Source organism: Etheostoma cragini, chromosome 16, assembly GCF_013103735.1.
Source record: "Etheostoma cragini isolate CJK2018 chromosome 16, CSU_Ecrag_1.0, whole genome shotgun sequence".
NCBI lineage: Eukaryota > Metazoa > Chordata > Actinopteri > Perciformes > Percidae > Etheostoma > Etheostoma cragini.
In genome coordinates this window covers 9,626,849-9,637,419 of record NC_048422.1, presented here as the reverse complement: position 1 = coordinate 9,637,419, position 10,571 = coordinate 9,626,849, and the positions used below count along the sequence as shown (strand labels likewise).

General features: G+C 41.6%; 1 long non-coding RNA gene across 1 annotated transcript in view; it reads left to right on the top strand.

Moving 5' to 3' along the window:
* Positions 1-4,166: 4,166 nt before the first annotated feature.
* LOC117959333 overlaps positions 4,167-10,571 on the top strand; it is a 7,192-nt gene continuing 787 nt past the window's right edge. The window contains exons 1-2 of the long non-coding RNA XR_004659918.1: positions 4,167-4,179; positions 5,751-5,755. This is a non-coding gene — a long non-coding RNA (uncharacterized LOC117959333). The remainder of the gene's footprint in view (positions 4,180-5,750; positions 5,756-10,571) is intronic.

Below are 10,571 nucleotides of genomic sequence, written 5' to 3'. Positions count from 1 at the left end.
AATGCTAATGGAAAAAGCATAAGGATTCATCAACTGAGAAACACGAATATCTGCACAACGTTTTGTGCCAATCCATATTGAGATCTTTTACAAGAAAATAATTTGACCTACATGTGGTGTTAGTGGACATATCAGGGCTAAAATCTGTAGGGTTTATCATCTGGAGATGATGTCTGTACAAAAGTTCATGGCAATCTATTGAATGGTTCTCAAGCTATTTCAGTCTGGACCAAAGTGGTGGAGTTACCAACTGAATGGCCAACAAACTGAGATTGCCATCTATAGAGCCATGTTGCTAGCATGGTTAAAAAGTCTGGACATTACAGTGAATCATCAACAAACTCTTGGCAAACAGTTGCCAAACATGGACAAAAAGCTGCAAATTTGGCAATGTGTGTTCATTTCTCCCTTGCAGTAATGCTAATTTAAATAATGTTATCCAGCGATGTGGTCCAGCGGCTCCACTCGTTTAAACTGACCTCATCCGGGGGGAAAATGAGTGCCTCCAGAGCAGTGTGATCTCCAAAAATGTTTCTTTGAGCCCAACTAAATGTTATGGTCAGTGGTGGGTGGGTATGCCTATTTTTTTGTCAGAATAGTGGATGGGCTTTGTATCTGTTTATTTTTTCTCCTTTTTTCAGTCTGTCTTTGGATCTTTTACCATGACTATCTGTCTATCGACCTGTCTGCAAAACAGTCTCTAACTCGGTCTGTGAATTGCAATTGACATCTTCCTGTCATAAAAGTCTAAACCTTACAATGACAGCATTAGTAGACTAAGATGTGTAGAGCCCGTAGTTAGACAGATTTGTGTGTGTACAGGAGTGTGTGTGTGTGTGTGTGTGTAGGGGGGGTGTAGTGTATAGGGACATAGGGCGGTTGGAAAGGGTAACTCTTCGTGATAACTATAATCAAAAGGAGTGTGTGATGGTTGAAATTTCATTAGTGCTAATGCTTGATAACATGGATGTGGTTTATTTGCTTCCTTCATGGTATCTCCTCAATTATAAGGACACACACACGAACACTCCTGTACACAAACAACTGTACATAATATGCATGCCACTATAAATGAGTTCATGATGACAGAGTTAGCTCTAACATGATTAGGTTTCATATGTGAGGGACCTGCTGCATATTGTCCATCATTAGGCCAACCAAAGATGATTCTGTGATGATTCTTGTCCTCTTTGGGCTCAAGATGTGAGGTTAATATAGGTGTTTAATGATATAGGAACTTTTCAGTGTGCCTAAATTTATTGGCACAACAAGTGCTCCAAATTATAAAGAAAAAATACATTATTACTAATTGTCCTCCAGAACATATATAAAAGTTTTCTGATCAGGTAAACCTTACAATCTTTGTTGGAAGAAATTAATGCTCTAGCATACACTTGAAAAAGCCACCTCTATTAGCATCAATAAATTGCTTTCACTGACCCCAGCAATGTCCCTCATGGTTCAATAGATACATGTGGAAAAGGCCATGACATCACCACCAATATCCACTCTTAGAATAAAATATCTAACAACATCTGCAGCATGTTGAGTAATAAGGCTGAACCAACACAAAACTGTTCACAGAACCTATCACACAGCACACAACGCACATAATCTTTTTTGGATCTTCTCACAATGGTGGGATCTCGTACCATGGAAAATAGCAACAAACAACAACAAACAACAACAACAAACAATTCTCAGATCTGTCCTGCTGTAAGCTGTCTGCTGCAGTATAAATGTTAGTATGTTAGTAAGTAGGTAACTGAAGTAACAAGTATGTGTGGGAATACTATTTGTGTGTGTCTACAACTGTAAAGAATGAGATTCCTGCACTCTGTTATTTCTCTATAAGTGTTATTGTGCTGCAAAGTTTGACCCAGCCGGGTCTCCCTCTGCCACTTTTTTGCCCCGCACCTCACCGCTGGGGATGTGCTACACTACTATTGCTCTCTGTGTTTCTATGAACATTAATAGTTAATAAGACTAAACCAAACCCATCCTACAAAACTCACAATTCACATCCCATTTATTTTTTATTCTTGTCATGTCTTGTCCCTATGTCATATGTTCATATGTTTCTTTGGTTTCATGTTTTCTGTTGGTTTTATTTTGTAGTCTCTTTGTTCCCTCCATGTGTTGTCCTGTTTTACTTTCTGTCTTTTGGTTTTCCCGCCTTTGCAGTACAATCAGCCTTCAGTCAGTAGGCCACCCCTGATTCCATGCCGTGCAGCGAGCCAGAGCCCATGCCGTTCAGCGACCCAGGATCCTCGTCCAGTTCTCCAGAGTCATCAATGAACGTCCTTTCAGAGTCACGGCTGACGTGCAGCGGTCCAGACCCCGGCTGACCTGCCTTCCGTTGGACTGCACCCCAGAGACGTCTCCGTTTATTTGGCATCTCAGAGACTGTGCTGTTGTCCAGTACTTCAGAGACCCTGACGTTTCTCTGCACATCAGAGACTTTGCCGGTGCATGGCGCCTAAGAAACTTTGTCGTTGTCCAGTGATCCAGAGACTCCTACTCCTCATGTTCTGTCGACTGCCCGGCCAACTCGCGCTCCCTGTGTTCAGTCAGCGGCTTGGCCAACTACTGTTCCCCGTGTTCTGTCGGCCGACTCATATTCTGGTTGCCTTGTCGCCGGATCCTGGCCCAGCTGTCCCTTAGACTGGCTCCAGCATAGCGCACCCTTGGCCTACTGAGAATCTTTGCCAACGGTCTTCAGATGGGTTTTGCTTTTGCTGACGGCTTCCAGAGGGGTTTTGCCTTCATCACCTGAGAGTTCTCAACATCCTGCCTGGCCTCCGGATGGGTTTTGCTGTCGTGCTTGGCCACTACAGGGGTTTTGCCTTTGTTGCTTAAGCATCTTCGCCATCCTCCTGCTTGGCCTCCAGAGGGGCACCACCTTTGCCGCCCTGCTCGGCTGCCAGAGGGAATCTGTCCATGCCGCCAGCCTACGGAGAGATTCTCCCTCCCTCTTTGACTTTTGTTTTGACACTTCTCTCCCTCTCGCTTTTATTTCATTTTCAGATGCTGCCCACTGTTACTTATGTCTCCTCATATGTTTTGCGAATATACATATTTGTATGTCTTAGTCCATCCATAGTCTTAACATGTGTTTGCACTAATTGGTGAATAAAAAAAAAGAAGAAGAAGAAGAATCCGACCATTCTGACCTCCTTACTTCGCTGACTGTGTGGTTCCAAATCAAATTACGTCTACTTCAGATGCTCCTGCCAGAGAAAGGTCACAGTTTTTTTTTGTCATTTGAACATTAACACACATTAATTTAGGGCTTTTGCTGAAACAACTGATGCTGTGGTTTTTCTTGGCAGGATATCTGACGAAACATAAACACACTCATCCAGGAAAAGGCACACATTCAGCAACTCGCGAAATGTACTACAACACTCAATCCTCTAATCAGTTCCTTTTAGCTACTCCACAGTCTTGGATGAAAACAAAGGGTGATTATATTTTTCCGTTCTCCGGCTCAAAAACAAACTTCCCATTCATGTTAGGTCCTCCTCTACTGCCAAGATCTTCAAGTCTTGTCTTAAAACACATTTTTATTCTTTGGCGTATGATTTATTTTAGGGACATTTGTCTAGAAGTGTGTTGTTTGTGTGAGGTTTATTGTTTTCCTTTGTTTTTATAACATAATATAACTTTGTACAGCACTTTGTTCAGACTAGGCAGGTTTTAAATGTGCTCTATAAATAAATTGACTTAACTAACTCTGACAAAGTCAGTGCTCAGCATTGATTAGCAGGCTAACATCAAATCAAAAGTGATCAAAAGTTCCTCCATCCTATATTTGATTGTAGGGGAGTCTGAACTATGCACCTAATTCACTTTCATTGGATAACTAGATGGATTGACTTCCATTGGTATTCATGAATACATCTGACTCTGCAGTTCTGAAATGACAAGCAACTTTCCCTTGCTCATCAGCACAACTGTCTCACTAACCTGGCTTTCCATTGAAGATATAAGCTTGCTAGACAGGTATCACAGAAAAACATGAAGAGCATTGAGAGCAAAACAAAGTGTCTACTTTTCTTCTTCAGACTGTCTCATCTCATCCCAATCTCATTCACTTCATTTGCTTATTGTGAAAAGTCTTGTGCCGCTTTGGTTTGTTTTTCTTCCCTTTACAGTGCTCACAGAAGTCCCATTGTAGTGCATTATGTGATAACCTCTGACAAAAGGTTTGTTAAGGTTAAAAGCTAAAAAAGTAATCAACATTTGGTAAATATAAGTATCTGATTAGACTCTGTATCAGCATCTGCCAAAATTAAAAGACTTGGATTAGGATGTGTACCACAAAAAACCTGATCGGGACACAGCTAGCATTGATGCTTCACTTTGTTATTTAAGCTGCTCAAACCTCAATTCCTTAAATTTCAATTAGAGTATGTAGCTGTAAGGAAGCATGAGGCTGGATCAACATTAGATTGAAGGAGCAACAGTCCGTAGAAACCCAGAAACATGAATGGATGAAGCAAAGAAGAACAGGAACATGGATCAAGCTCAGCTCATTCTGACGTGTTAATAAAAATTAAATAACACTGGAAGAAAATATCCAAATACTTTCTGGAGTTCACCTTTTAAAACTACAAAAGAGGAAAAGTGAGCTTTTCGGTTAAAAAAAGCATATTTCCCTCTTTGTTATGATTTAATTTTACAATGTTACTGCTTACTAAATTAATTTGGTAAGGCACAGCAGCTATCAGCCAGCCAGTGCTGCTGCAGTTTGCTGTTGACATTTGGTCAAAACCACAGTGGATCAATTGACAACTCCCCTCAGCCTCCATCCAAACTGTTTCATGGCAGTGGATTAGTGAAGTAGGAGAAAAATAAGTCTGAACTCTAGACAGTCCCACCACTACATTAAACATGGCAAACATTTTTTTTCCATATTAAATGTCGCCTTCTCTTTTTCAAATCCATGAAACCAACAATGACACCACAGCACAGCAGGACTTTGTATTTTTAATATATCTTCGAATTAGGTATTTTGAGAGAAATTCAGCTCGGGTGCATCCAAGAATTGTCCTGAAGTCCTGACTTTTACAGTCTGTTGATGAATCATCAAGTTGAAGGAGCTGATGGGTTAACATTTCACACGAATTGTTCCGTGTACAATTTAATGCAACAAATACAGATTGTTGATTGATTGTTTGACAGTGCCTTTTTTTTTAGGTTTTGTGCTTTTTTTATTTTACTGAAGGTATACTGAAGGTATACTGCATGAAACAGAGTTTAAATTTGGTATTCATACATTGATAAAAGTTGTCCAGGACTTAGGCGCTGTGTGTAAAGTACTGTTAGACATTGCAGTAATCATTGAACTCTCTAATGACTTTGTGCACCGTGCACACATCAATTTATACTCATCTCTATGACAATGCTATCTAAAAAGCCATTCATTATTTTGTGAACTGAAAATTCTCATTTGTGAATGATTTGAAGCTAAATATGATTAATGTAAAATTAAATACAGCTAATGAAGTGTCAAAATGCAGCTAGAGAGATAGACATGGCTAGTTTATTAACCTTTCTTGGAATCATCACCTTTTTGTGGTGGAGATGTTTTTTTGTCGCTATGAACCTGAGGGCTGTGTTGTCTGGAGCTTTGTGCTCCTGGTAGGGCCAAGGGGTCTCAGGTGAGGGACCACACAAAGAATGGTTCAAACATCCTGTAAATAAGTAAGAAAGGGACCGAGGGACCGTGCCCGTAGGAAACCCAGGTCTCGTCAGCGAGTGCCTGGTGGCCGGGAAACAGCTGTGTGGCTCCTCTCTCTCCATCCCACGGGCCCACCACCTGTGGGAGGAACCAATGGGGTCAGTTGCGGAGACTTTACACTCACACCTCCGGTGGAGCTTTTCGTGCATCCCGGTGAAGGTTGGGGGCAAAATCCCCGGTGGACACCGGTGGTCAGGGAAGCCATCTGACTGAAGAAGGAGTCTTTCCGGGATATGTTATCCCAGAGAACTCCAGAGGCAGTTGTAAGGTACCGACGGGCCAGAAGGACTGCGGCCTCTGCCGTGACAGATGCAAAGCAGCAGGTGTGGGAGAAGTTTGGAGAAAGCATGGAGAAGGACTTTATGTCGGCACCAAGATGCTTCTGGGAAACCCTTTGCCATTCCAGGAGGGGGAAGCTGGGAATCATTCAAGCTGTGTACAGTAAGGATGGGACATTGTTAACCTCAACTGAGGAGGTAATAGGGTGATGAAAGGAGCACTTTGCGGGACTACTAAATCCGGCTGACACATTCTCTGTGGTAGAGGCAGAGCTGGATGATGATGGGGGATTGTTGTCAATTACCCTGGTGGAAGGCAGTCAAACAACTCCACAGTGGCAAAGCCCAGGGATTGATGAGATCCATCCAGAAATGCTGAAAGCTCTGTGTGTGGAGGGGCTGTCTTGGCTGAGACGCTCTAACATTTCGTGGAAGTCTGGGATAGTGCCTGAGGAGTGCAAACCGGGGTGGTCTTCACAAAGGGGGACCAGAGGGTGTGTGCCAATTACAGGGGTATCACACTTCTCAGCCTCCCTGGTAAAGTCTAATTCAAGGTGCTGGAAAGGAGTGTTCGGCCAATAGTTGAACCTCGGATTGAAGAGGAACAATATGAATGCAATCCTGATCGTGGAACAACGAATCGGATCTTCACTCTCGCAAGGATCCTAGAGGGAACCTGTGAGTAAGCCCAACCAGTCTACATGTGTTTTGTGGATCTGGAGAAAGAGTATGACCGGTTCCCCCAGGAGACACTGTGGGAGGTGCTGCGGGAGTATGGGGTTAGGGGGTCCCTTCTCAGGGCCATCCAATCTCTGTATGACCAAAAGAGAATGTGTCTGGGTTCTCGGCAGTAAGTCAGACTCGTTCCAGGTGATGGTTGGCCTACGCCAGAGCTGCGCTTTGTCACCAATCCTGTTTTTAATATCTATGGAGAGGATGCAGCCAAGTGTGAAGCGGCTGGGATGAGGATCAGCACTTCTAAATCTGAGGTGGTGGCTGATGGTTCTCAGCAGTAAACCAATGGAGTGCCTTGTTTAGGTAGGGAATGGGTCCTTAACCCAAGTGAAGGAGTTTAGATACCTTGGGTCTTGATCGCAATTGAGGGGACCATGGAGCGTGAGATTGGTCTGAGAATCAGAGTAGCGGGTGCGGTATTACATTACATTTTTTGCACTGTTGTGACAAAATAGAAGCTGAGCAAGAAGGCAAAGCTCTCGATCTTCCGGTCAGTGTTCGTTCCTACCCTCACTTCTGGTCATGAAGGCTGGGTCATGACGGAAATAACAAGATCCAGGGTACAAGGGGCCAAAATGGGTTTCCTCAGGAGGGTGGCTGGCGTCTCCCTCAGAGATGGGGTGAGAAACACAGTCATCTGAGATTAGCTCGGAGTAATACATTGGCTCTGTATGATCTTCTCATTGTGTTTCCACACTGCGAATGGTCTATTTAAGATATTCCCATGACTAAGAATGGAAAGGGTAAAAATCAGCCGGTGATAAATGTTTGATTTCATTACTGGAGAATGACTCATGGATTCTGATTGAAACAGTCTGTTTGATGTGATTTGATTAGGCACTCAGAACCGGTGATGCAAAAGGATGGCCAATAGCAGGTATGACTGGAGCCAATAATAACTCAGTGAAAATGGTCACAGCTACTACAATCAAGTTGGCAACATAGTGAGTGACAGCATTATGAGTCATAGTGTATACCATTTGTGAGTTACCTTTCCACCTTTCTTCAACTAGCATATATAATCCTTCTGAATGTGTACTACTGAACTAGTGCTGTCAGTTAAACGCATCATTAACGGCATCAACACAAACCCATTTTAACGGCGTCAATTTCTTTTCCGCAAGATTAATGTTCTTTTTAACCAAACAAACTTTGTAGTTTTTTACACATGCTGTTGCAACAGCTAGTAACGTTAGAAAAACTACAACACTACACCGGATCTAACTAGACCTGAAACAAAACAACAGACATGCTGCCACTTGTTTGGGCTTGCAAGCCGACCAAATAGTAGTAACGTTACATTTTGATTGGATGGTGAGCGTGCAACGCCAAATTGAATGCCAATAACATTCTGAATGGAAAGTTTACTTTTATAAGTTATCTGTGTGTTTTGTTGATGGGAACTGAGCTATCATCGCAGCACGTCCAGTCTGAAATACCACTTGATGGCCAAGCACAAAGCTGAATTTTCCGCCTCCTCGTCAAAGTATTTTTTTTACCCTTTCGTTAATAGACAGTGTTAAATTGTGTGAGAGATTATTTGCTCCAAGTGAGAATGATAGTGTGAAATTGAGCACTACAGTAGGCTACATGCCAATGTTGTTTTCAATAAAAAAAACATTTGCACAAAGCAAGCCAATACACTTTTCCATGTTCATAAGAGCATTAAAATGGGAAAAAAATAGTGGGACAAAAAGAAATCAAGGGACATTAAAAATAGATACAAATGTGCGATTGATTGTGAGTTAACTATGACATTAATTGTTTGACAGCACTAGTTTTAGTCCTTTAACCCTTGTATTGTCTTCACTTTCGGGACCCTCTCGTGTCCTTCGGGTCAAATTGACCAGTGACTTATTTGTGTTTTTAAAAAAAATTCTGAAATAAAATTTGACTTCATAATCTATTAACAAATATTGACTTTATCTCAATTTCAAACAATTGTGATGACATATATGTTTAGGGAATGTAATCAGTGTCTACTAGCACACAATTAAAAATGGAAGTGGGGTTTGTTTTTGTCATAAGGTTTTAATTCATGTTAAAAATCCACTATGAAAAAAAAACAAGTGTCATATCCAGAATAATCTTCTGAATTGAGTCAGGAATACCTGTTTATCACAGATAATAAGGAAAGGCCGTTGATTTTCAAGTAGAAGAAATGTGACTTGCACCATTTTTCTTCTTGTAAAAATTTGAAATGGGTCAATTTAACCAAATACAAGGGTCAAACAATCTGAATGCTTTCTGCTCTTCTTCTGTTGGTCATGTTTTTTCCCAACTACTTTGGCTGACGGGTTGCCCGTGTATACTGATGTTTAAGTATCCCCGCCGAGCGCTGGGCGAAATCTGATGTATGAGGAGAATTTAGCGCTGGTCTCAGCCTTGTGTGGCTGTCAAGCAAAGATGCTGGCTTTTTTTTAATGTCCTCACTTTACAGCGTGACCCGCCCACACTCACCCTGTCATGAAAGTTTCATCATGTAATCATCAAGGACTGAGTAAGTGAAACGACGAAAAAGAGTTTTCTTTTGTATGTAAAAGTAATATTAAGCAACACACAACAGTTTTATCCAAGTGTGATGCTTGCTTGTAATAGGTAGTACTTGCATGTGATTTATGAAGATTTATAACGAACCAGAAATAGAGCCTTCTTCTTTCTCTATATTCTTATACTTCTTTATATTCTCTTTATTCTTCTCTCTATTTGATAATTCTAGTGGAGGTGCAGCATCATTATGAGTTGTAATATTAGGATAGAGACATGCAACAAAACATGCTGTTGGTTTCTGATATCACAACACTTCAGAAAGTGTGACGTTGTTGTGAGAGAGAGAGAGAGAGAGAGAGAGAGAGAGAATTGCAGAAAGAGTGCGAGGTTGGGGGAAGAGTGTATGTGTGTCAGTGCAGGTGTGTGTCCCTGGCAATTGAGCATAAATCTAGGTAGTATATCTGTGCTGACACAACACTACGGCTCCTGCCCACACACAAGCATGTGACGAAACACACACAACCACACACACACGTGACCTTACCCGACACACACACACTCAAGCACAGTACACCAGTGATCCATCCCACATAGTCTACAAGACCCCTTTTAAGATAATTGGTTCGATGATGCAAGCAAAGCTACTCACAGGCCAGCTGACACAGTCATGTGCCTATCTGCTTGTTAGGTACAGGACAACAAAAGAAAAAGTTATTTAATATTGTTATTGAAGCAACACATATTTTTTTTTATCCAAACCTTTTATGGCTCCTTGAATCTTTGACTTTACACAAATCTGTTTGGTGTTTTACATAAAATGCTTCACTGAGCAAAAGGCCAACAAATTAAAATGTATAGAGCCAATTTTATTAGCTCCATAACTGTAGTCTAAAATTCTGATGCATGTCTTTCATTTTGGCCAGATGTCTGTTATCTTACGCTTTCTTTGTGTTGGAATTTTAAACTACAGTGGATTTATGAGGACCATGGTTAACTTCTGCTCAGCACTCTGCAGACTAAACCGAGACTGCTAACTCGACTATCTGTCCAGTCTAAGTTTTCTTTTGTGCAACTAAAACAACCTTTGAACATACACGTTCCACTAAAAGAAGTTCCTTCCCAAAGCTATTTTGCAGAGGTGCCAATGCTCCGCGTAGCGCTTAGCACCGCCCAAGACTAATAATAATAATAAATTGAATTTGTATAGCGCTTTTCCCGAGCTCAAAGCCGCTTAACGGAGTAGGGACAGTTATTAAAAAAAACTAAGGATAGGCAGAACAGAAAAGATGGGTCTTCAGACGGGACTGAAAAATGGTGAGGGA